We start from the raw sequence: 24,505 nt of genomic DNA, 5'->3' as shown, positions 1-24,505 counted from the left end.
TTCCACTCACTAAAGTCTCCCCTCTCCAATCTATCCTCAATGCAGCAGCCAGGCTCATCTTTCTGAACATCTGCTACACCAACGCCTCTACCCTGTGCCAATCACTACACTGGTTGCCCATCCCCTTCAGAATTTAATTCAAACTTATTATTCTCACCCACAAAGCTCTCCACAGTGTTGCACCTCCTTACTTCTCCACCCTCATCTCTGTCTACCACCCTACTCGGGCTCTAGTTCTGTCAACGACCTTAGATTCAAATCCTCCATAATCCGAACCTCCCACTACCGTCTCCAAGATTCTTCTTGTGCTGCACCAGTCCTCTGGAATGCGCTACCCCAGACAATCAGATTAATTCCCAATATCCACAGTTTTAAACGTGCCCTGAAAACACATCTTTTTAGACAGGCCTATAACATTCCCTAATCCGACTGCTTTCCATGGCCCCCCTTTTAGATTAGTCATTAGAATTAGATTGCCTCACACTCCTTCACTTCATACATGGATACTGGCTGGTGATCGGCTCATGCAGCTTTATGTTACCACCCCATGTGTATAAAAGATGGCCGGACCATTGTACTGAACAAACACTTTCACACTTTGTGTCTCCCTTATTTCTTCATAGATTGTAAGCTCTTGCGAGCAGGTTCCTCAAACCCCTTGTCTGAATTGTAAATTAGCTTTGTCACTATCTAATGTCTGATATTGTCTGTTTATGTTCCCTCTAAATTGTAAAGTGCTGCGTAATATGTTGGCGCTGTACAAATAAAGATTATTATTATTATTATTAACCCACCATCTCCCACAAAAAACACAGAGACATAGGGTTGGATTAATTTGGCCACAGCAGCCATTTTATTAACGAACGTACATAAAATTAAACGTAATTTTATCTAAAATACAACATTTCAAATGACGAGGAAAGGGAGTCCTTGGAGCTACAAAATCTGACCCCCCAACCACACATGGCTGTCATAACTATAAACCACTCCCCGGGACACCACCCAGCAGGAGCCCAAAATTAAGCCAGACCCAGAAGCAATTGTAGAATTTGGGAGCGACCATACCCACGATGAATGCCCCCGCACCAATTTACCATCAACACCAAGGACCCCCAATCTGCCACACGAACATACTTAGAAAACCTTCACGTATGACAGGCCCCACCAATTAACAAAGCGCGCTACACCCCTTCTTGGATCTTCAAGGCCCATAAGTCAATGCCCACCACATTAAGGTAAACTCCATACCCTAACCAAAAATTCCACATGCCATCTTCAAAGTCGTAGTGATGCACAAGACTGTGCGCACATAACTTTCACATATAGGCTAGGGTGGATTTACCTTGCTCATACCAATAATTCAACCAACACCAACTGAACCTTTAACGTGGGTTGACCTGGGGGTCGGCAACAGCTTTATTTATTATTTGTTAACCAATATTTTCAAAATAAACAGATTACCGCTTATACCCGTATGCCAGCCCGCCTAAGGCAGGGCATGTAGGTCCCTTCTTATATAACAAAATACCGCCTGCTGTGACATGAGCTTCAAAAACAAATAAATTGCATCCACAACAACCACTTGACAAAATCCTTATTACCAAACTTGTATACGGTCACAACATGACCAGTATATGAGGTAAATTTCGTACAAAATCTTTATTCTTATTATATTTATTTTTTTTTATTTCCGTTTTCTTTTTTTTAACATTTCACATATACGTTCAAAACATGTTTTCCTTTTGTTTATATACATCTTTTTTTTTTTTTTTCTTTGTTACTTCAAACAGTAGGATCCGCAGCAACTAAGGGAGGTCGGGTGGGACAACAAACGTCCGGAAGAGGAAGATATCTGCCGGCCCTGGCTTATAAAGCCTACCATCAGGGGAGGGTGATCAAGACCGCCCATGCTACCGCCCACCATACCGCGTGCCAAATGCCCACTGGGGCGGGTGCATTCATACATGTGAGGCCTAAACCCCTCCCTACCTATCTCGGACGGGGGGTGAGGGAATCTGGCCCTGGCCCAACCTAGCCCTCTTTACCCCTTTCCATGCCACACAGTCATGGGCCCAGCGGCTAATAAGCCTGAGGGCCTCCAAGACAGTGAGCACATAACTTTCACATATAGGCTAGGGTGGATTTACCTTGCTCATACCAATAATTCAACCAACACCAACTGAACCTTTAACGTGGGTTGACCTGGGGTGTTCGGCCACAGCTTTATTTATTATTTGTTAACCAATATTTTCAAAATAAACAGATTACCGCTTATACCCGTATGCCAGCCCGCCTAAGGCAGGACATGTAGGTCCCTTCTTATATAACAAAATACCGCCACGAGGAGGATGCGCATCCTCAACTGCGCATACCTACTCCCCCACGACCCCCGGCCAGCCTGAACAAAGCCTCCTCCATCCCATCCTGGAGTCCTGACAAAAAGATGTCCAAACCAATGTCAGTGAGGTGCACTCCGTCCTGCAATAGCAGACACTTATTATCCCCTTCTAACATCCTATGCCTAACAACTACCCCACCCCTGGCTCTGACATACCTGGAGACCCTGGTGTTTAACAGGTGCCTCCCCCTCTCAATGGCGTTAAGATCACGTGCGCCTTGCCACTCCGCACGAGGAATCACCTCCGACCAGACCAAAGCCAACTGAGCAAAGAACAACGTGAACCGCTCTAAGTCCGATTGAATCAATGCTATCAGTTCCCCTAGACGGACGGAACAGAGGTCGTTCCCCCCAACGTGAATCACCAGCACCGTTGGCGTTGCTCGCTGTCTGCTGATAGCCACCACCTCCGGCAGTACTTACAGCCATCTCAGGCCACGAATTCCTCTCCAATGAATATCAGCTCCCGACACGCCCAGCGAGAGACCACCTGGTCTTATAGACGCCCTCCTTTCAGCCCAAAAAACATAAGAGTGCCCAAGGATCCATATCGCGGGGCGAGAACCTGCAATCAAGAAACAACATTATTGCAAAACCAAATCCGGACGAATATATCCAGCAAAACATTCAGAACGCCAGCACCCAATGCATCGGACCTCTCCGTCGGGCAGGCCCAATTCACTAGCCGTAGTAGCAGACCCAATACGAAATGAATGAGTCCCAAACTCTTTTGGGGGGAAACCCGCTCTAGATAAAGCGGACCTGAAAACCGCCGTAAACTGGAACCAGGTGAGGGGTTTTCCATCCAAATGGGATAGGAATTGGGAACCAGACAAACGAGCCTGGGAGTACTGAGCAATCGTCTGCACGGTCCAGGCCGGCCCGGGTACGGGCCGCAGGGACACCCGACATCCTTTGCCAAATACGTCCGTCTTAGATTTCCGTATACGGAAACGGATGCTGGAGCTGGACAAGACAACATCGCCAACTAGTAGGCCTCCGAGGCGGGAGGCTGACATGGCCACCAATTCGGAAATGCGTAGGGCACCGAAAAAGGCCAGGACAAATGCCGCTTTAAATAACGAAATTTCAAACGGGGAAGAACACACCCCGGCTAATTCCCGAATTAATTTTAGTAGAATGGGATAGGAGACAGGCCGTCTGGATTCTCGTCTAACTGCCGCTTTCTTCCACCCTTTCAACGCCTGGGCTATGAAAAAAGATTTAGTAACATCTGGCCAAGAACGCAACTTAAAGGAAAAAGCCAGGCCAGTCAGCCGCCGCTGTGCGACTGCACCAGAAACCCCTCTTTCTGACAATTTGGATAAGTAAGCCAATACATAAGTTCTGAGGGTAGCCTCATCGGGTCCCAGGACCCGCTCACCAACTACTTCCAGCCACTTGTTCCACGCCTTACCGTATGCCGCCCAAGTAGACGGGGCGAGAGATGACCTTACAAGGGGGACCAGTTGAGATCCAGCATCCTCCACAACGTATCCGGACAGCTGGCCCCCTCCATGTCCGCCTGCGGGCAAAGCGAACAGAAAACCTGCCAATTAAAACGCGACAAAGCATCAGCGACAGTATTTTGCGCACCAGGAATATGGCGGGCCCTAAATTGAATGTTGTGTTGCAGGCATCTTAACACTAGACGCCGGATCAACATAACCACTGGACGGGTTGAAGAAGTCAGGTGGTTAACAGCATGGACGACACTGGAATTACCAGACCAAAACACTACCGATGAATTAGCCAACCCTCCCACCCATAGCTCGATGGCAACTACAATGGGAAACATTTCTAAGAGCGTCAAATTTTTGCACCAGCCGCGGTCCCGCCAAGACTGGGGCCAGGGGGCCGCGCACCATGAACTGTCCAGGGTAGCCCCGAACCCCGTGCAACCTGCCGCATCCGTAAACAATTGAATCTCGTGGTTGGACACCGGCGGGGTCATCCAGCAGGTGCGGCCGTTATAATCGGACACGAAATTCAGCCACATCTGGAAATCGCTCCTAAGAGCTGACGTAATGCGCACGTAGTGCGTGGGGGACCGAACGCCGGCCATGGCTAAGGACAGACGACGTGAAAATATACGACCCATTGGCATCACTCTGCTCGCGAACACCAACAGACCAATAATGATTGGACCTGCCGGAGCTGCAGCTTCTTTGCAACCATTGCTGCAGACAAATGCGACCTAAGTTTAACAACCTTGTCCAATGGCAAGCGGAAAACCATTTCCACAGAAACAATCTCGATTCCTAGAAAAGATAACACCGTTGTCGGGCCTTCCGTTCTTTCTTCCGAAAGGGGAACGCCCAAACGGACAGCCAAACCACGGAACGAGTCCAGTAAAAATTGACAACGCGTGGACGAGGAGGGCCCTATGAAAAGAAAATCGTCCAAGTAGTGAGTAGTGGTAGGACAACCCGCAAACTCCCTGAGAACCCATTCTAAGAAAGAACTAAAAACTTCAAAGTAATAACAAGAAATGGAGCAACCCATGTGTAAACACATATCATAGTAAAACTGCCCATTAACCTGGCAGCCAAGCAAATGGTAACAATCAGGGTGAACGGGCAACAGCCGAAAAGTGGATTCCACATCGGATTTAGCCATAAGGGCTCCCTGTCCGGCCTGCCGGACTAACTTGACCGCTTTGTCAAACGAGACATACGAAACAGCCGACAGGTCCTTGACAATCCCGTCGTTAACCGAACTTCCCTTTGGATAAGACAGGTGGTGGATTAAACTGAATTTACCGGGCTCTTTTTTGGGGACTACTCCTAAAGGTGATACCCGCAGGTTGGGAAATGGAATTTCCGAAAAGGGGCCGGCCATCCGGTCCAACTCCAATTCTTTAGTCAACTTATCTCTGATTACCTCAGGGAATTCCCTTGCTGACTTCAAATTGCCCGACACCGCAGGCGCCGGGTTGGGCACGAAAGGGATAAAGAAGCCAAACGAGAAACCCGTTCTAAGCAGGGCGGCTTCGCCCATCTTGGGGTACCGGTCTAGCCATGGTGACATCTCTAATACGCGTATTGGGGTCCTCAGCCCTGTTCGTATTATTGGGACGCGGGACCTGCGCGCTTCGATGGTTGCAATGTATGGCTGGATGAGCGGCGCCGCAGAAGGAACACTCGTGTTTGAACTTGCATGCGGCATAGAATTTGCAGTGGCCTTCGTTGAAAAACCAGCATGAGCCCGTGCGCTTAACGTTGTGGGCCCCAACCCCAGAGGAGGAACCAAACACTGGTGGGGTGGGGGCCGCTGGCTGAAAGGGGCACTGGGACATCATGAGCCGCAACCAAACGTCCGTGGCCTTAGTGTCCCAGCCCACTTCGGGTTTTTGAGCCATTCGCCTACGAAACTCCTCATCGTAGCGCCACCAAGCCGAACCACCGTGTGACTTATAAGCACTAAAAACCGTGTCTAAGTATACAAACAGCTGGAATGACTTCTCGGGGCAACTCTGGGAAGCTACACAACCTAATACTGCAAAAGCCTGTAACCAGTTATTAAAAGTTCTCGCCACCTTAGGCTTTGCCGTAATGCCCCTTTCAAAACGTTGTTCCTTGTCAATAGTTGACGAATCCGCTGATACCAAGGACCAAATATCCACGTAGTCGCTCCGCGCTACTTTTTCCCTGCTATCATCAGACAAGTGGGCCCCCAGTGGGGGGATGCCACAAAAATAAGTATCCCTAAAGGCGGGCAAGGAAGGGCCTGACATCGACGTAGACGCTTCCTCCAACTTTTTCCCAGCCTCAGCTTGCGAGGCCTGGGGAGCGGGGGCAACTGGTCTGCCCGCCAACAGGGACCTCAATACATTAACTATATCAACATCAGAAGTATTCCCTGAACCCCAAGCACGAAGACAATCATACTCACCGTGATCAGCTGCCGATGCCGGGACCAATGCCGTCGAAGGCGGCGGGGGAGGAAAAGGTGCGGAAGATGCTACTGGTACCTCCACTGTCCTTGAACTCGTCGCCCACCGTCGATTGGATGAGCGTATGCTATGGCGACGTCCCTCATGGCTGCCCCTTGGACTGCCGTTGCGAGACGACCCAGTGCAGGAGCCTGATGATTCGGAAGTTGACGACGATCTCCTGCGCCGCTGACAACGTCTGTGCGAGCGTTGCGATGAACGGCGTCTGGATGAACGCCAAGAACGGGAACGGCGTGTCCGGTTGGTGCCCCTGGAGCTAACCGACAAAGCGCGCTCCACGTTTTCCGTTGGCACATAACCTGGAGGGACTGCCAGGGGCGGTGGAGGTGGTGGTGCTTGTTGCCTCACCCTCAGTGGATCCTGTTCACATTGGAAAAAAATCCTCGTCGCTAATGCCCAGGGAACCGTCATCCCCATCGTTCAGCGGGGGAGGTGACGTTTCATGCCACCCTCCGGTTACAGTACCTGGGGGAATGTGCTGCGGGGGCGCACCCCTGGTACTGTTACGGGTACCCATCCGGAGTGCTGATGGGAAGGGAGTCGCCCTTTGCAACCCCACCGGGCCAGCCGCTGCCGTAGACCCTGGAGCTGCAGTAACGGCAGATGTGCTCCGCGCGGTTGCTGAGCGTGGCCTAGCCCTTCCCAGCCCGGTAGGAGACGTTAAACCTGGAGACGGGGGTATCACGTCCTCATCCAGCCCTCCGCGCGAGGGTTGAATCGCGGTGCAGGGTTGCGTCGCGGTGCAGGACTGCGCATGCGCGACCTGTCTGGCCGAATCAGGGAAGACTCGATGGTTGTCAGAGGGGGAGAGCCGCACTGGCGGCCTGGAGCGGCGCGCAGAGCGCCGAGCAGGAAGTGAACTCGCTAATGAGGACTCATTAGCGAGTTTAAGAGAGACTGCAGCCATACAGAGCCTTCCTCCTGCAGACGGAGGCGGATGGACTCCTCAAGCTCTTGCCGGTTCATGGTTGTAAACAGGTAAGTGTACTCACTGTGACACTCTATGTAACTGCAGACAACAAACGGCCGTAAGAGGAAGATATCTGCCGGCCCTGGCTTATAAAGCCTACCATCAGGGGAGGGTGATCAAGACCGCTCATTCTACCGCCCACCATACCGCGCGCCAAACGCCCACTGGGGCGGGTGCATTCATACATGTGAGACCTAAACCCCTCCCTACCTATCTCAGACGGGGGGTGAGGGAATCTGGCCCTGGCCCAACCTAGCCCTCTTTACCCCTTTCCGTGACACACAGTCATGGGCCCATCGGCTAATAAGCCTGAGGGCCTCCAAAGACCCCACCGTTTCTCACTACGAAACCAGAGACTGCCCGATTAACTTTTACACGGGCCTTACTCAGGAGCGCCCCTGAGTGAGCATGATCTCCGACCACACCACCGGGAAAACAGGACCAGAGGCAGAGAAGGTCATATTCAATGTGCCAAATCAGCTCTCTGAAAGGGCGAACCCTGAGGTCGTTTCCACCCACATGTAATGCCAAGACATCCGGGACCCTATCCAGCTGATCAAAACTGTGAAATTCAGGTAAAACCTTATTCCAGGCCATGCCTCTAATGCCGAGCCAGCGAGGAATTGCCAACGAATGGAGGAAACCCAGTTGTCACCCGTCAGGGCAGACATCAGCCCATTCAGCCCCCAATGCCCGGCAATCCACACTAACCGAGGGGCTGCATCTGAACAAAGAAAAAGAGAGTTAAAAGAGGGGTTGGTGTGACATTTAATCAAGCCCAAGACTATCTCAAACCCAACAAAAAACAAAACACATTCCTGACGTTACAAAGACTGAGGGCGTACATAAGATCGGAATCACCCAGAATTCCAACGACCTATACGCTTAACCACATCCAGCTCTAGTCCCCAGGAAGCCGTCTCTGTAGCAGCCCCTAGCAAAAACACACCCATCCAACCCCAACATTGCTAGGCACTTCCTAAAGACCCATGTAAACTGGTACCTAGCCAAAAATAACTGTAATGAACATAACAAACAACAAACAAACAACCGGACACATCCACGCCCTAGAAACAATCCCATCCCCAACACCAACCTTTTACCCCTACCACCCTGTTCTGAATCCAAAACTCCACCCTATCTTCTAGCAATAAGACATCCTCAACCCGTAACCCCCCAGGTCTTTTAGTGCTGGGAGTCACAAATTCCCCTATGCCCACGAAAAAGCCAGCCTATACAAACCCACTTCAAAAGCAAAAAAACAAACATCAACCAAAACTTTCCACACACGCTCCAATAATGAGAAGAAAATCGTATGTCGCCCGTTCGGTAAACCCTACCTCTATGATAACCCCTCAAGGCCTGGACAACCGAGAAATCCTTTGTGACATCTCTAAAACCACAAATCTTAAAACCGAAGGCCAGAGCTGCCACAAACTGATTTACTTTTGACACTAACCAGCCCGCCACTGAAACCTGTCCTAGGAACACAAGCAACGCCACCACCCGATGGCTGTCCTGGTGAACGTCATCCAGACCCCCCAACCACAGTTCCCAGTCCCTCTACGCCATATCATAAGCTGACCAAATACCAGGCACTAGAGAAGACCGGATCAATCCTCCCACTGCTCGCAAACCAAGCCGCATAGACGTTGCGGGCATTCGATTCCCACCGAGTCCGCTTCCGGATCCAACATACAAAACCAATCCCACTGTAAACGAGAAAGAATCTGCAAGAGAATTCTTTACTCCGGGTACATGAACCTCAATTATCCAAGCATTTAAGGAAAGGCAGCTGTTAAATACTTTATATTGTGTTATAAAATAAATGCTATTCGATAGAACTAAAGATACATTATGCTGACGTTGACAGTTAAAGAGGCCCTGTCACCAGTTTATAACTGCCCTATCTCCAACTAATCTAATAGACGCTTTAATGTAGATAACACTTTTTTTTTTTTTTTTTAAACGTTTATTTTTTACCAAGTTATGATCATTTTTAGTTTTATGCTAATTTGTTCTAATTGCCCAACTGGGCGTTTTTTTACTTTTCACCAAGTGGGCGTTGCAAAGAAAAGTGTATGACACTGACCAATCAGCATCATACACTTCTCAGCGTTCATGCCCAGCCTGTTTAACAGCACAGCGTGATCTCGCGTGTCTTTGTCTATTACTAACGTATCTTGCAACGCACTAACGTTGCCGGAGAGTATTCAAGATTTTGGGGATGTCTTTTCTGAAGTCTGTTGTGAATCTCTACCTCCTCATAAACCGTATGACTGCCCCATTGTACTTCTCCCTAATGCTAAGCTGCCCAAGGGGCCGTTGTGTAATATTTCTGCTCTGGAAAGACAGGCCATGAAAGATTATATTAAAGACAGTCTCTGTAAGGGTCATATTCGTCCATCTACTTCTCCGATGGGTGCAGGTTTTTTCTTTGTTGAAAAGAAAGATGGCAGTTTAAGACCTTGTATCGACTATCGTGAATTGAATAAGATTACTGTTAAGAATCAATATCCTCTTCCACTCATCCCGGACCTGTTTAATCAGATCTCAGCGGCCAAGTGGTTCTCTAAACTAGATTTACGCGGGGCCTACAATTTGGTTCGTATCCGCAAAGGGGATGAGTGGAAGACATCATTTAATACTCCAGACGGTCATCATGAGTATTTGGTCATGGCTTTTGGTTTAAGTAATGCTCCACCGGTTTTTCAGAACCTGGCTAATGATATTTTCAGACATTTTATCGGATGCTCTGTTGTTGTGTATCTGGACGATATTCTTGTGTTTTCTTCCGATTGGTCCTCTCATGTCCAACATTTAAGATCCGTCCTTCAAGTACTGAGGAAAAATTGTCTTTATGCAGGAGCATAGCTATGGGGGGGGGGGGGGGCAGGCGGGGCATGTGCCCCGGGCGAAACTTAGAGGGGGGCGCCAGCGCCACCCCCTTCTGCACTATAATTGTACCTGCGTCTATAGGACACAGGTACAATTAGAAGCAATGAATGGCCGGGTACGTTCCATGCCCGGCCATTCAGCGCCTTTCTACGAGTGAAGCGGCGCGATACTTTGCGCCGCTTGTATCGTTGAAAGGCGCTGAATGACAGGGAAATGTAAGGAGAAAGAGGCAGCACTCCAAGGTTCAAAAAATAGGACGTTTATTCACCCATCAGTGAAAAAGGTGCAACGTTTCAGGTGCTCAATGCAGTCTTTGTCAAAGGCTGCATTGAGCAGCTGAAACATTGCACCTTTTTCACTGATGGGTGAATAAACTTCCTATTTTTTGAACCTTGGAGTGCTGCCTCTTTCTCCTTACATTTGTATAGCATTGGGGATTTACAAGTCAGATCCCTGGAGGCTTGCACCCTTATGCCCTGGAGAATTTTGTTCTACTGTGCTGCCCATACACCTTCTCTTGAATGACAGGGAAAGTCATTCTGCCCTGCCATCAGTGCCTTTCATAGACTCTTCGTTCAACCCCAGGAGACCTGCGCAGAAGAGAGCAGGTCTCCATTGCTGCTGGACGGCGTGGAAATTGAATTAAGGTGAGTTTGAATAGTTTGTTATTTTATTGTAATAAAAAAAGTGTGTAGCTTTATCTACGGAAGTGGCTTTATCTACAGGAGGGGTTTTATCTACAGGGGGGGCTATATCTGCAGGGGGGCTTTATCTACGGGGGGACTTTATCTACTGGGGGGGGGGCTTTATCTACAGGGGGGCTTTATCTACTCTGGGGCTTTATCTAGGGGGGGCTTTATCTACGGGGGCTTTATCCATGGGGGGCTCTATCTACAGGGGGCTATATACTGGGGTGGGCTATCTATGGAGCACTATATACAGGGGTGGGCTATATCTACAGGGAGGCTATATACAGGGGTGGGCTATCTATGGAGCACTATATACAGGGGTGGGCTATATCTACAGGGGGGCTATATACAGGGGTGGGCTATATGTGGAGCACTATATACAGGGGTGGGCTATCTGTGGAGCACTATATACAGGGGTGGGCAATATCTACAGGGGGGCTATATATATATAGGAGTGGGCTATCTATGGAGCACTATATACAAGGGTGGGCTATATCTACAGGGGGTCTATAAACAGGGGTGGGCTATCTGTGGAGCACTATATACAGGGGTGGGCAATATCTACAGGGGGGCTATATATATATATATATATATATATAGGAGTGGGCTATCTATGGAGCACTATATACAAGGGTGGGCTATATCTACAGGGGGGCTATATACAGGGGTGGGCTATCTGTGGAGCACTATATAAAGGGGTGGGCTATCTGTGGAGCACTATATACAGGGGTGGGCTATATCTACAGGGGGGCAATATATATATATATAGGAGTGGGCTATCTATGGAGCACTATATACAAGGGTGGGCTATATCTACAGGGGGTCTATAAACAGGGGTGAGCTATCTGTGGAGCACTATATACAGGGGTGGACTATATGTGGAGCACTATATACAGGGGTGGACTATATGTGGAGCACTATATACAGGGGAGGGCTATATCTACAGGGGGGCTATATACAGGGGTGGGCTATCTGTGGAGCACTATATACAGGGGTGAGCTATATCTACAGGGGGGCTATATACAGGGGTGGGCTATCTGTGGAGCACTATGTACAGGGTTGGGCAGAGGCGTAGCTAGGTTCTCCAGCAAAGATTCAGTTTGGCGCCTCCCCAACCTCTTTCCCGACATCTCCTTCCCCCTCGCCATGTTTGTTTTCTCTACCAATCAATGACGTGTCATTTCTTTTCCACATTTCTTTTTATGTAACTCGAGCATAAAAACATTTGTACATTATACAAGCAATATAGTTCTATACACAACACCAGAATAGTGCTCAGGACATAAATACAGCTCCAGAACCAAGCTCAGTACATAAATACAACACCAGCACAAATACAGCTCAATTTAGTGCAACCCTTGCCGTATAAGTTTGCACTAATTTGTTTCCAGCTCCCAGAATGGCCCGAACAATGGTAAGGATATGCTGGGAGATGCTGTTTCACAAAAAATAAATCATATCATAATCATACCACCCATCATCTCGCTGCAGATCATACAGTGACTACAGTACTGATTCGAGGCAGAATAAACATTTACATTAAGTGACTCACCGGTGACGTCTCAGATTCTAGTTCTTTTTCTCCATCCGGTCCAGACCTCTATGATGACTTCTACCGGTCACAGCCCATTTCTGCATTTTGCCGCTCAGATGTCTTCAGCTTCTCACTGTTCCAACATTTATACACCTATAAACAAAGATAAAGTTCTCATTATACCACACACTACGTCCCTAAATATAATAGCGTACCATACACCATACACTGTGACACACACACACACACACACACACACACACACACACAAACACACACACACACACCGTGCCCCCAGTAGATAGTGCCTGCCATAGAGCCACCTGTAGATAGTGCCCCCCATAGAGCCCCCTGTAGATAGTGCCCCATATAACCCACCCCTGTATATAGTGTCCCACAAATAGCTCCCCCTATAGTGCTCCACAGATAGCCCACCCCTTTATATAGCCACTCTGTAGATATAGCCCACCCCTGTATATAGTGCTCCACATATAGCCCAAACCCAGGGGCGTAGCTAGGGGGGGCATATGCCCCGGGCGCAACTACAAGGAAGGAAGGGGGGGCGCCAACCAGGGGAGTGGAGGCATGTGCCCTCCGGGCTGGTACCCCCATAGACATTTAGTGCCATGGGCAGCACATGGGACAGGAGCGGGAGCTGTATTATGTAAATGCACGATGTTCTCCTGCACAGGCAGAGCGTGTTTGCTCCGGGCGGCTGCATTATACGTCACATGTGACGTCATATAATGCAGCCGGCCATACACTCTGCCTGTGAGGAGAACACCATTGAAGTTTTCAGCCGAAGCTAGCAGACAGGCAGGGAGGATGGAGGAAGAGAGGGCTGCGAAGGAGCAGTCTTACACACAGCTCTCCTCCTGCCTGCAACGTGTGACCCCTCATAACATTAAGATCCCTCCACGGAGCTCCGCACTGATTAGTAGAGCTGTGTATGTGCAAGTAGGGGCAGGTGTGTGTGTGTGTGTGTGTGTGTGTGGAGGTGTGTGTTTGTGTGGACGTGTGTGTTTGTGTGTGTGTGTGTGTGTGTGTGTGTGTGTGTGTGTGTTTATAAATCGTTTTTGTGTGGGAGGGGGGATTTGAATGTAAATATCATGTGTGGGGTGAGTGGATTCTGTATAAATTGTTTTAGTGGGAGGAAGGATTTGACTGTATGGCCTCATGCACACTTCCGTCGGCCGTTGTACTGCCGCTAATGATGGTTCCATGAATCACGGACCTCACACTGATGGTTATGGAGCACTGTTACTGGCACTGTTATGGGGGGCATTGTGATTGCCACTGTTATGGGGCACTGTTACTGGCACTCTTATGAGGGGGTACTGTGCTTGCCACTGTTATGGGGGCACTGTGTCTGGCACAGTTATGTTTACATCATGTATGCTTTCTGTCCTCCGTAGGGACAACATTTATTTCTTCCAAATTTGCAGCAGATTTTTTCCATCACAATGCATTTTGGATTTCAGTCTATTTCCATGGTGGAATAATTTTCACTGTGTGTGAACAAGGCCCAACCGAAGCGGAACCAGTAGCAAATGTTAGGGTTTGATTTTTTTTTTGCCAGAAAGTTAAATCCTCTATTAAAAGACATTTGGACCAGGAAATTATCTGATTTATGATCATTTCTGTGAATGTAAAAATTTCTGTTAGGATTCTTTGGCTTGTCAATAAAAAATAAATAATGGAGTTTGATAATCCTGCCTCCCGATTCCTGGCAGTGAGTTACGTAAGTATAGAAAATGTATCACAAGTAATAATAAAAATAACAAATACATGACTTTGGAGGATAAGAGACTGCCACTCGGCTGACCATTGACCACAACGGTTTCCTTATAAATAAAACTCTGACTCTTGTTGCGGTGAAACGCCATAGCAGCCGCATTTATTTCACAATAATCTCCAAAGAAACATAATAACATAATAATAACATAACAATAACATATGCAAATTTATGCAAAATATCACAAACATTCTTTTCCCTGCTCCATCTATATAAACAGCCCGTCTAACTTATGGGAAACGATCCTTGAAGGCAATCTCCATCCGCATCCGCACTTTACTATGTGGGGTAAAATCTCCTTGCTTTTAGTTGTCCGAACCTGACCCAAGGGCAACGCAATAGTAGTTATCAAACTGCTCCTGGGACTCCATCTCCCCAGGAACTCTACTTATTCCGTGTTCACAACAATTCTGATGCATACCTCCCAACCGTCCCGGATTCAGCGGGACAGTCTCGGATTTTGGGCGGTGTCCCGAAGTACCAGGTGGCCGGTGGTATGTCCAGGAATTCCAGTGTCAACTGTATCTGCGTCCTCAGATACAGTTGAACCCAATGCTGAAGTAGGGAACCGTAAGCTCCCTGCTTAAGCATTAGTACAGAGGACTCTGACAGTGGACGGTGATGGCAGTGGCTCCTCCATAGCGGAATCCCCTGCCAGAGCGTTGCCGACATTATGGCCGGGGATTCTGCTCTTAGAGGGCATCCCTGACGTCACTGTCCATATATAGACAGTGACATCAGTGGCTCCTCCTGGAGCAGAATCCTCTGCTAGAGCATTGCTGACGCTCTGGCTGGGGATTCTGCCCGTAGAGGGAGTCCCAATGGCTACAAGCCTCTTCAGAGGGGCGGCACTATCTATAAGGGGGTGTGGCACTATCTACATGGGCACTGTGGCACTATCTACAGGGGACACTGGCGATATCTACATGGGCACTGTGTATGTCACTATCTACATGGACACTGGCACTTTACATGTGGGCATTGGCACTAGGGGCAGCTAAGCGGGCATTATACTGTATGGGTGCAGCTATTGGGCATTATACTGTATGGGGCAGCTAGAGGGGAGATATACTGTATGAAGACAGGGGGGAAGCTACAAGGGCATTGTACTGTATGGGGCAGCTTTGGGGGCATTATAGTTTATGGTGGTAGCTATGGGGGCATTGTACTGTATGGGGAATCTATAGGGGCATTATACTGTATGGGGCAGCTGTGGGAACATTATACAGTATGGGGCAGCTATGGGGCATTATACTGTATAGGAGCAGGTATGGGGCATTATACTGTATGGGGGCAGCTAAGGGGCCATTATATTGTATGGGTCTGCTATGGGGCATTATACTGTATGGGGTAGCTATGGGGGCATTATACTGTATGGTGGCAGCTATGAGGACATTATACTATGTGGGGGCAGCTATTTGGCATTATACTGTGTGGGAGGCACTATGGGAGCCTGATACTGTATGGGCTGAAGCGGGTGTGTATGGGCGGGGATCGGGTGGGATTAGAGGCGTAACTTAAAAGGGAAAAAGTTTGCTGTCCCTTTTTGCGGTACTTGAAAGTTGGGAGGTATGCTGATGCACGACCCTTTTTTTTTGCACCTGACTATAATTTTCTGCCTTTAGGCTATGTTCACACGGAGTATTTTGGGGGAGGAATATCTGCCTCAAAGTTCCAAACGGAATTTTGAGGCAGATATTCCTCCCCCAAAATACTCCGTGTGAACAGCAATTATCACGCCGTTTTTCGCCCGCGGCCATTGAGCGCCGCGGGCATAAAACACGCTTTCTCCTGCCTCCCATTGAAGTCAATGGGAGGTCGGAGGCGGAAGCGCCCGAAGATAGGGCATGTCGCTTCTTTTTCCCGCGAGGCAGTTTTACTGCTCGCGGGAAAAAGACGCCGACGCCTCCCATTGAAATCAATGGGAGGCGTTCTCGGGCCGTTTCTGCCGAGTTTTGCGACGCGGTTTCCGCGTCAAAAAACTCGGCAAAAGACCCCGTGTGAACATAGCCTTAAGGTAGTTTACCTTTTAGTATTCCCCGGTGGTGTAAATTATGTGGGGAGAAATTACTAGTTAGAATTGGTAAACATATTAAGAACATTAAAAAGGGATTTAGGAATCATAGTGTTTGCAAATATTTTTTGGAAGTGCATAAAAGTAACCCTGCAGGTCTAACGTTTTTAGGAATCCAAAGGATCTACCAATATTGGATGGGGTCGAGTTAAAAAATTGTCGAAATGTGAATTCATGCATTTAAAGTACTTGAGTCTCAAGGGTTAAATGTAGAAATTTACCTAAACTGTTTTACTAGTGGTCTGTAATGTTATTTTATAACTTCAGTTTTTTTGCTATACCCTGTATAATCTATATATCCAAGTTGGAATGGTCTGGTTGTTATGTGAATATATAAGGACTTGCTAGTTGAGGAGTTGTCCTATGTATTAGCAGTGGCGGATTGAGTAGAACATAGGCCCTGGGCAGTTCCCCAAACTTAAACCCCCCATTCCCACCGCTGCTCTGCCGTGCCTATACTGAACACCACCTTTCTGTGCGAGCACTGACAAATAGGTGTTACGCAGGGGCGTAACTAGGAAAGACTGGGCCCCATAGCAAACTTTTGACTGGGGCCCCCCCCTCCCCTGGGTGTCACACAACCCCCCCCTTGTAGATAGTGCCTTTTTTACAAACCCCCCCTTTTGATAACGCCATACAGCCCCCTGTAGATAACGCCATACAGCCCCCTCTGTAGATAGCGCCATACAGCCCCCTCTGTAGATAACGCCATACAGCCCCCCCTGTAGATAACGCCATACAGCCCCCTTTGTAGATATCTACAGAGGGGGCTGTATGGCGCTATCTACAGAGGGGGCTGTATGGCGTTATCTACAGAGGGGGCTGTATGGCGCTATCTACAGAGGGGGCTGTATGGCGTTATCTATGGGGGGCTGTATGGCGTTATCTACGGGGGAGCTGTATGGCGTTATCTACGGGGGGACTGTATGGCGTTCCCTAGAGGGGGGTATATGGCGTTCCCTACAGGGGGGGGACTGTATGGCGTTCCCTACAGGGGGGGGGACTGTATGGCGTTCCCTACAGGGGGGGTATATGGCGTTCCCTACAGGGGGGGGACTGTATGGCGTTCTCCCTACAGGGGGGGGCTGTATGGCACTATCTACAGGGGGGGCTGTATGGCGCTATCTACAGGGGGGCTGTATGGCGCTATCTACAGGGGGGCTGTACGGCGCTATCTACAGGGGGAACTGTATGGAGCTATCTACAGAGGGGGCTGTATGGCGCTATCTACAGGGGGAACTGTATGGCGCTATCTACAGGGGGGCTGTATGGTGCTATCTACAGAGGGGGCTGTATGGCGTTATCTAGAGTGGGGACTGTATGGCGTTGTCTAGAGGGGGGACTGTATGGCGTTCCCTACAGAGGGGTCTGTCTGGCGTTATCGACAGGGGGGACTGTATGGCGTTACCTACAGGGAGTCTGTATGGCGTTCCCTACAGGGGGGGTCTGTAGGGAACGCCATACAGCCCCCCCTGTAGGGAACGCCATACAGCATCCCCCCCCAGTAGGGAACGCCATACAGCGTCGTCCCCCCTGTAGGGAACGCCATACAGCGTCCCCCCCTGTAGGGAACGCCATACAGCGTCCCCCCCCCTGTAGGGAACGCCATACAGCGTCCCCCCCTGTAGGGAACGCAATACAGCGTCCCCCCTGTAGGGAACGGAAATACAGCGTCGTCCCCCCTGTAGGGAACGCCATACAGCGTCCCCCCCGTAGGGAACGCCATACAGCGTGTCCCCCCTGTAGGGAACGCCATACAGCGTCCCCCCCTGTAGGTAACGCCATACAGCGTCGTCGTCCCTGTAGGGAACGCCATACAGTCCCCCCCTGTAGGTAACGCCATAAAGCGTCCCCCCTCCCAAAAAAATGCGACCTACAATGTGCTAATAAAAGACATGTATCCCCTATCCACAGGACAGGGGATACATGTGTGATCGCTGGCAGCGATAGGGAGAACGGGGGACTGAAAGTCCCCCCAAGTTCTCCATGACTAACCTCTGACTTCCGGCGTCTGCGCAGCTCTGTAGAAATGAATGGAGCGCTGGTCATGCATGCGCACAAGCGGGACCGGCGCTCCATTCATTTCTACGGAGCTGCCGACACAGACCCCGGAAGTCCGAGGTTTGTGATGGAGAACTTCAGGGGACTTTCGGTCCCCTGTTCTCCCTATCAGTGCCAGCTATCACACATGTATCCCCTGTCCTGTGGATAGGGGATACATGTCTTTTGCTTAATGGCAGAGCGGGGAGATACCTCCCTGCTCTGCCGTAGTGTTCAATGGCGTCGCGCTGTAGCAGCCATAGCGGCTGCTAGCGGAGCCTCCGGCCATGGTGGGGGCCCGTGCCGGCGGGCGACACGGGCCCCCTCATGCCGCGGGCCCCGTAGCAGCCGCTACTGCTGCTACGGCGGTAGTTACGCCACTGGTGAGCATCCCCTATGACACAGACCGCGATGGCCAGGAGAGCAACTAGGAAACACTGGGCCCCATAATAAACTTTTAGCTGGGCTCCCCTCCCCTGGGTGCCTACATAGCCCCCCTTGTAGATAGTGCCCCCCTGTAAATTGTGCCATACATCCCCCCCTGTAGATTGTGCCATACAGTCCCCCCTGTAGGCAGTGCTATACAGCCCCCCTGTAGACAGTCTATACAGCCCCCCTTGTAGATAGTGCCATACAGCCCACTGTAAATAGCGCCATATATCACCCGCCAAACAAATAAAATAAAAAAAGTTCTACTTACCTAGGCCCCGTTCCCGCGACGAACGGAGCTGCTCCTCAACACCGACGGGATTGTTGCGTGATCCAGGCCGAATAGTGTTCCATAGTGTTCAATAGTATCTGCATCTTAAGGGCGCAGATACTATTGAATGTGGCGTAAGTGGCTGATTAAGCAGACCATAGGCCCTGGGTTGTTACCCAAACTTGGGCCCCCTTCCCCACCGCCGCTCTGCTGCCCCATAACTATTGTTAACTCTACCTTTTTGTGCAATCATTAACAGATGGGTGTTACGATTCCAGATGTCAAAGGGCTGTGTCCCTACATATTGACAGTATCACACTGTGCAGGGACACATCCTCCGGACAAGGGGAATGACAACACCAATTTGTTTATCAGTCCTGGACTGCACAAAGACTTTTTGTGAAATACAAGGTCTTCCTATAATAAACATGTCAGGAGAGGTGACAGACTCCTTATAAATTTAGTGACTCACAGGTTAACGACTTCTAGTAGTTTTTTTTCCCTCTTTTATTCTCCATCCGGTCCACACTTCATGACGACTTCTCCCGGCCATGACACTTTTCTGAAGAATTTGCCACTCAGATTTCTTCGGCTCCTCACTTTTCCAACATTTCCACACCTATAAACAAAGATAAAATTATCATGGTGCCACACACTGTGCCCCTAAATATAATAACCATACACTGTGCCCCTGAATAAAATAGTACCAAACACTGTGCCCCTCAATATAATTGTGGCAAACACTGTAAAGTAAAGCACCACATACACAGTGCCCACTGTAGATAGCGCCACACATAGCCCTTGTAGATAGTGACACACACCCCCTATAGATAGCGCCACAATCCCCTGTAGATTGAGCCCCACACACCCCTTGTAGATAGCGCCACGCCCTGTTGATAGGGCCTCACACCTCCCCCTATAGATAGCGCCACACACCCCCTGTAGATATAACCACATACAGCTCCTGTAGATAGCGACACACACACACAGACACTGTAGATAGCATCACACACACCCCCTATAGATAGTGCCACACCCCCTGTAGATAGTGCCCCACACACACCCCCTGTAGATAGCGCCACACTTAGCACCTGTGGATAATGACACACACAGCGCCTGTAGATAGCGCCACACATATCCCCCCTGTAGATACCATCACACACATCCCCCTGTAGATAGCACCACAGAGACCCTCTGTAGATAGCGCCACACACAGCCCCCTGTAGATAGCGCCACACAGCCCTCCCTCTCTTGTAAATAGTGCCACACAGCCCCCTTCTATATAATGCCACGCAGCCCCATCTCTTGTATATAGTGCCACACAGATCCCCTCTTTGTATATAGTGCTACACAGCAATCCCCCCATGTATATAGTGCTACACAGCAATCCCCCCTTGTATACTGTCACACAGCCCCCCAAAAATTTGTTTTACTTACTTTGCCCCGTTCCCGTGAAAGACGGAGCGCTGCACAGCCTTGCGTAGACCAGCGTGATGCAGTGATGTCCGGCCTGCGCAAGGAGTCTTCCCAGCGCCTTGTAGGCTGCAAGACTAACGTGGTCTGCAGCCTATAGTATTCATTTGTATCTGTGTCCTGAGGATGCAGATACAAGTGAATGTGGCTGTCGTTAGCACCGTGGCATCTCCTGTGCTAGCGACGCCACCGGGCATGATGGATCCCAGTGGCGTAATTACCGCTATAGCAGCCGTTGCGGCTGCTACGGGGCCCGCGGCATGAGGGGGCCCGTGCCCCATGGCCGGAGGCACCGCTAGCAGCTGCTATGGCTGCTACAGCGTGACACCACTGAAGGGGTTGTTCCTACAAAAGACATGCATCCCCTATCCACAGGATAGGGGCTACATGTGTGATCTCTGGGACGCCCAGCGATAAGGAGACCGAAAGTCCCCCGAAGTTCTCCATGACAAACCTCGGACTTCCGGGGTCTGTCTGCAGCTCCATAGAAATGACTTGCGCATCGGTCACGCTTTTGAGCATGCGTGACCAGTGCTCCTTTCATTTTTATTGAACTGCGCAGACGCCAGAAGTCCGAGGTTTGTCATGGAGAACTTCGGGAGACTTTCGGCCCCCCGTCCTCCTTATCGCTGCCTATCCGAGGGATACATCTCTTTTGTAGGACAAACTATAGGCAGTTTTTTTGGGGGGCGGGCTATATGGCGTTATCTACATGGGGGGGGGTCTGTATGGCGTTGTCTACAGGGGGGTCTGTATGGCATTATCTACAGTGGGTGTCTGTATGGCATTATCTGCAAGGGGGGTCTGTATGGCGTTATCTACAGGGGTGGGTCTGTATGGCGTTATCTACAGGGGAGGCTGTATGGCGTTATCTACAGGGGGGCTGTATGGCGTTATCTACAGGGGGATTTGGTGCTGTAAGCCGATATCTACAGGGGGGCTGTATGGCGTTATCTACTGAGGAGGCTGTATAGCGTCATCTACAGGGGGGCTGTATGGCGTTATCTACAGGGGGATTTGGGGCTGTAAGCCGATATCTACAGGGGGGCTGTAAGACGTTATCTACAGGGGGCTGTGTATGGCGCTATCTACAGGGGGCTGTGTATGGCGCTATCTACAGGGGGCTGTGTATGGTGCTATCTATAGGGGGCGCTGTGTGGTGGAATCTATAGGGGGGCACTATCTACAAGGGGGGGGGTTGTGTGATACTCAGCGGAGGGGGGGCCCCAGTCAAAAGTTTGCTATGGGGCCCAGTCTTTCCTAGTTACGCCCCTGATGGAGCCCATGCCGCCTTATGATGAACCGCCACTGTGTGGCGTCGCTACCGCTGTAGCAGCCATAGTGGGCCCCGTAGCTGCCGCTATGGCTGCTACAGCGGTAGTTACGCCACTGGCAATGGCGGCTTCTCCTGATGACTGCAGAGTTATCTGACGAGACATCTTTGCTCTTCACTTCTGCAGCAATTTCCAGCCTCTATAGAAACACAAAAATTCAGACACAAAAACCCAGGTCAATACATTAAATGGGTTGTCCGGACATGGACCAGTTTTTCATACTAATGACCAGGATAGTTTATGAGTATATGATCGGTGGGGATCCGACACCCAGACCCCGCACTGATCAGCGGTTGTGGCTGCCTCCAGGCACCGGATGTTGTGTAGTGTTCATTGCCCATAGTGCTAGAAGCAGATGGCTCCATATACTTCATAGCGGCCGTGCTGCAGAACTTCAACTCTGCTTCTATTCACTTGAATAGGAGCAGAGCTGCAGTATTGCAGCACACCCACTATACTGAGAAGAGGCTGGACGCAGCCTGCAGGGATTAAGGGAAGCCGACATGACCGTCCTAGTAGGGAAAGGGTTAATTAGGTGAGGGAGAGTTGGAGGGAGTTGGAGGGGGGACGGGGAGGAGTTAAGGGGGACGGGGGGCAGTTGCTGAGCTTCCCGCTGTTTCTCGGCATTGAGCCGGAAGCAGCGGGAGGAGTAACACAGAAACAGTAAGCTCCCCCGTTGCCCGTGCTTTTAGTGACAGAGGCCTTAATGTTGGAGCGGCTGCGTGCCGCTGCTGTGCACCACGGTCCCGGATGGCTAGAGGAGACCGTGGCTGCCATAACGAGGATCCCGGACGCCGTTTCGCCACGTCGGGCACGGCGTTCGGAGTCTGTTGCAAAGGACAGGCTCCCCTCCCCCGGCCCCCTCACGAGCATGGCTATGGCGGCGGGGGGGGAGTCGGCAACAACCGCTCCTGCGCTGGGCGGGCAGAGAGCGTTGCCAGGGGTGACGGCGAAGCAGGCCGGGTCGACCCGTCCCTCTCGGCGGTCCCGACCTCCAGAGCGCCTCAGCCCGGAGGCAGTCCCGCGGACACGGCGTCGCAGAGGGAGCCCGATCCCGGACGCTGCAGGCCAGGCAGCTGGGAGGACCGCCCCTTCCCAGGCCCTGCGTCCTGGCAGGAATCCCAGGCCGCGACGGGGTCCGGCGGTAAGCAGGGAGTCGCAGGCTGGGCTCCCTGTCACCCCTCCCCCATCAGATGGAAGATGTGGAGTACAAGGTACGGCCGCCCCGCATGGTGATGTTCCGGCCAGGGGGCAGGCTTCGTCAGGATCGTCTAGACGGACGCCTAGATCTGCAGCGACGTCGAGGCAACAGGTCCGGTCGGAAGTCTGGGTCCCGGCGGTCGGGCGGCAGGTTGCCGGCCCATCGGTCAGCGCGTCCTCATCCCCGTTCCGAAGATGTCGTTGGGATGGACAGTCGTCGGCGAGAGAAGAATTGGAGGAAGGTGAACTGGACGTGTATCGTCGAGGTCAGGATGGTCCGGCTGACGGGAACACAGCGCCTGTGCAGCCCGGTGAGTGTATAACTCCATCATTGTCTTATCCAGCGATTTTTATGTCGGGTGTCGGCGGGGGGGGGCTGCTAGCATTGCATCGGGGGCCGGTAGTGGCGTGGGCGGACGCGACGGAGCGGGTTTGGCAGACTTAGTGGGTTGCTTACGGGAGCTGGTGGGGAGCCTGGACAGGGCCGCGGCGCCGGTAGTAGCGGAAGTGTCCCCTGCGGTAGTTTGGGAAGGCCCCAGGGACGTGGGATCGTTACAGGCGCGTCCGGTGGCGGCGGTTAGAGAGGCGGTCGCGGTGTCGGTACAGACCGAGGCGCAGAAGGACGGCGATCGAGTGCGTATTGATGATCGTGCTCGGGGGGAGGTGTACGTTTGTTTTGAAGGTCCGTTGGGGGCGCATTTAAAGCAGGAGGTGCGCGAGCGGATCTGGAAGGACGAGTATGTTGAAATTTTTTCTCTCTTGCCGCTCGCTAAATTTAATTTGGATAAGAGCAAGCGGGATGAGAGTAAAAAGGACGAGGAGGAACGGCGGCGGTATAGGCTTATCCCGCAGACGTTCGTTAATTGGTCGCAGGCGTTCGCCATATTGGCTAGTGTGATAGGGGAAAAGGCGCCGGAAAATTGTTCGGCGTTGTTTTGTTATTTTGATGCTATTGGGGAGGCTCATAGGGCGTATGGGGGGCAAGCGTGGCTGCGATACGATGAGCAATTCCGTCAGCGGAAGGCGGTTCGGCCGGCGATTCGGTGGGACCAGAAGGATATTGCTCTCTGGTTACGGGTTACGGCCCCGGTTAGGCAGTCCTTTCCCGGGAGCGCCGGCCAGGGAGGCCAGTCTAGTCAGGTTGGACAAAGCGGCGGGGGAAAGGCGGGGTTTTGCTGGCAATTTAATGAAGGTCAGTGCAAGTTCGGGGCCACGTGCAAGTTCAAGCACGTGTGTTCCGAGTGTAATGGTGCATCACACGGGGCGGCAAAATGTCTGCGAAAAAAGAGGTCAGGTAACCAGCACGCGGCTGGTCAAGGGGGTGTCGCCGGTGAGGGTGGAAAAGATGGCCCCTTATCTAAATGAGTATCCGGATAGGGCGGCGGCTAAGTTGCTTTATGAAGGGTTTCGTGTTGGTTTTGTTATTCCTCCGCCTCCTTATGAGG

Source organism: Rhinoderma darwinii, chromosome 1, assembly GCF_050947455.1.
Source record: "Rhinoderma darwinii isolate aRhiDar2 chromosome 1, aRhiDar2.hap1, whole genome shotgun sequence".
NCBI classification, from domain to species: Eukaryota; Metazoa; Chordata; class Amphibia; order Anura; family Rhinodermatidae; genus Rhinoderma; species Rhinoderma darwinii.
This window is presented reverse-complemented; position numbering follows the sequence as displayed.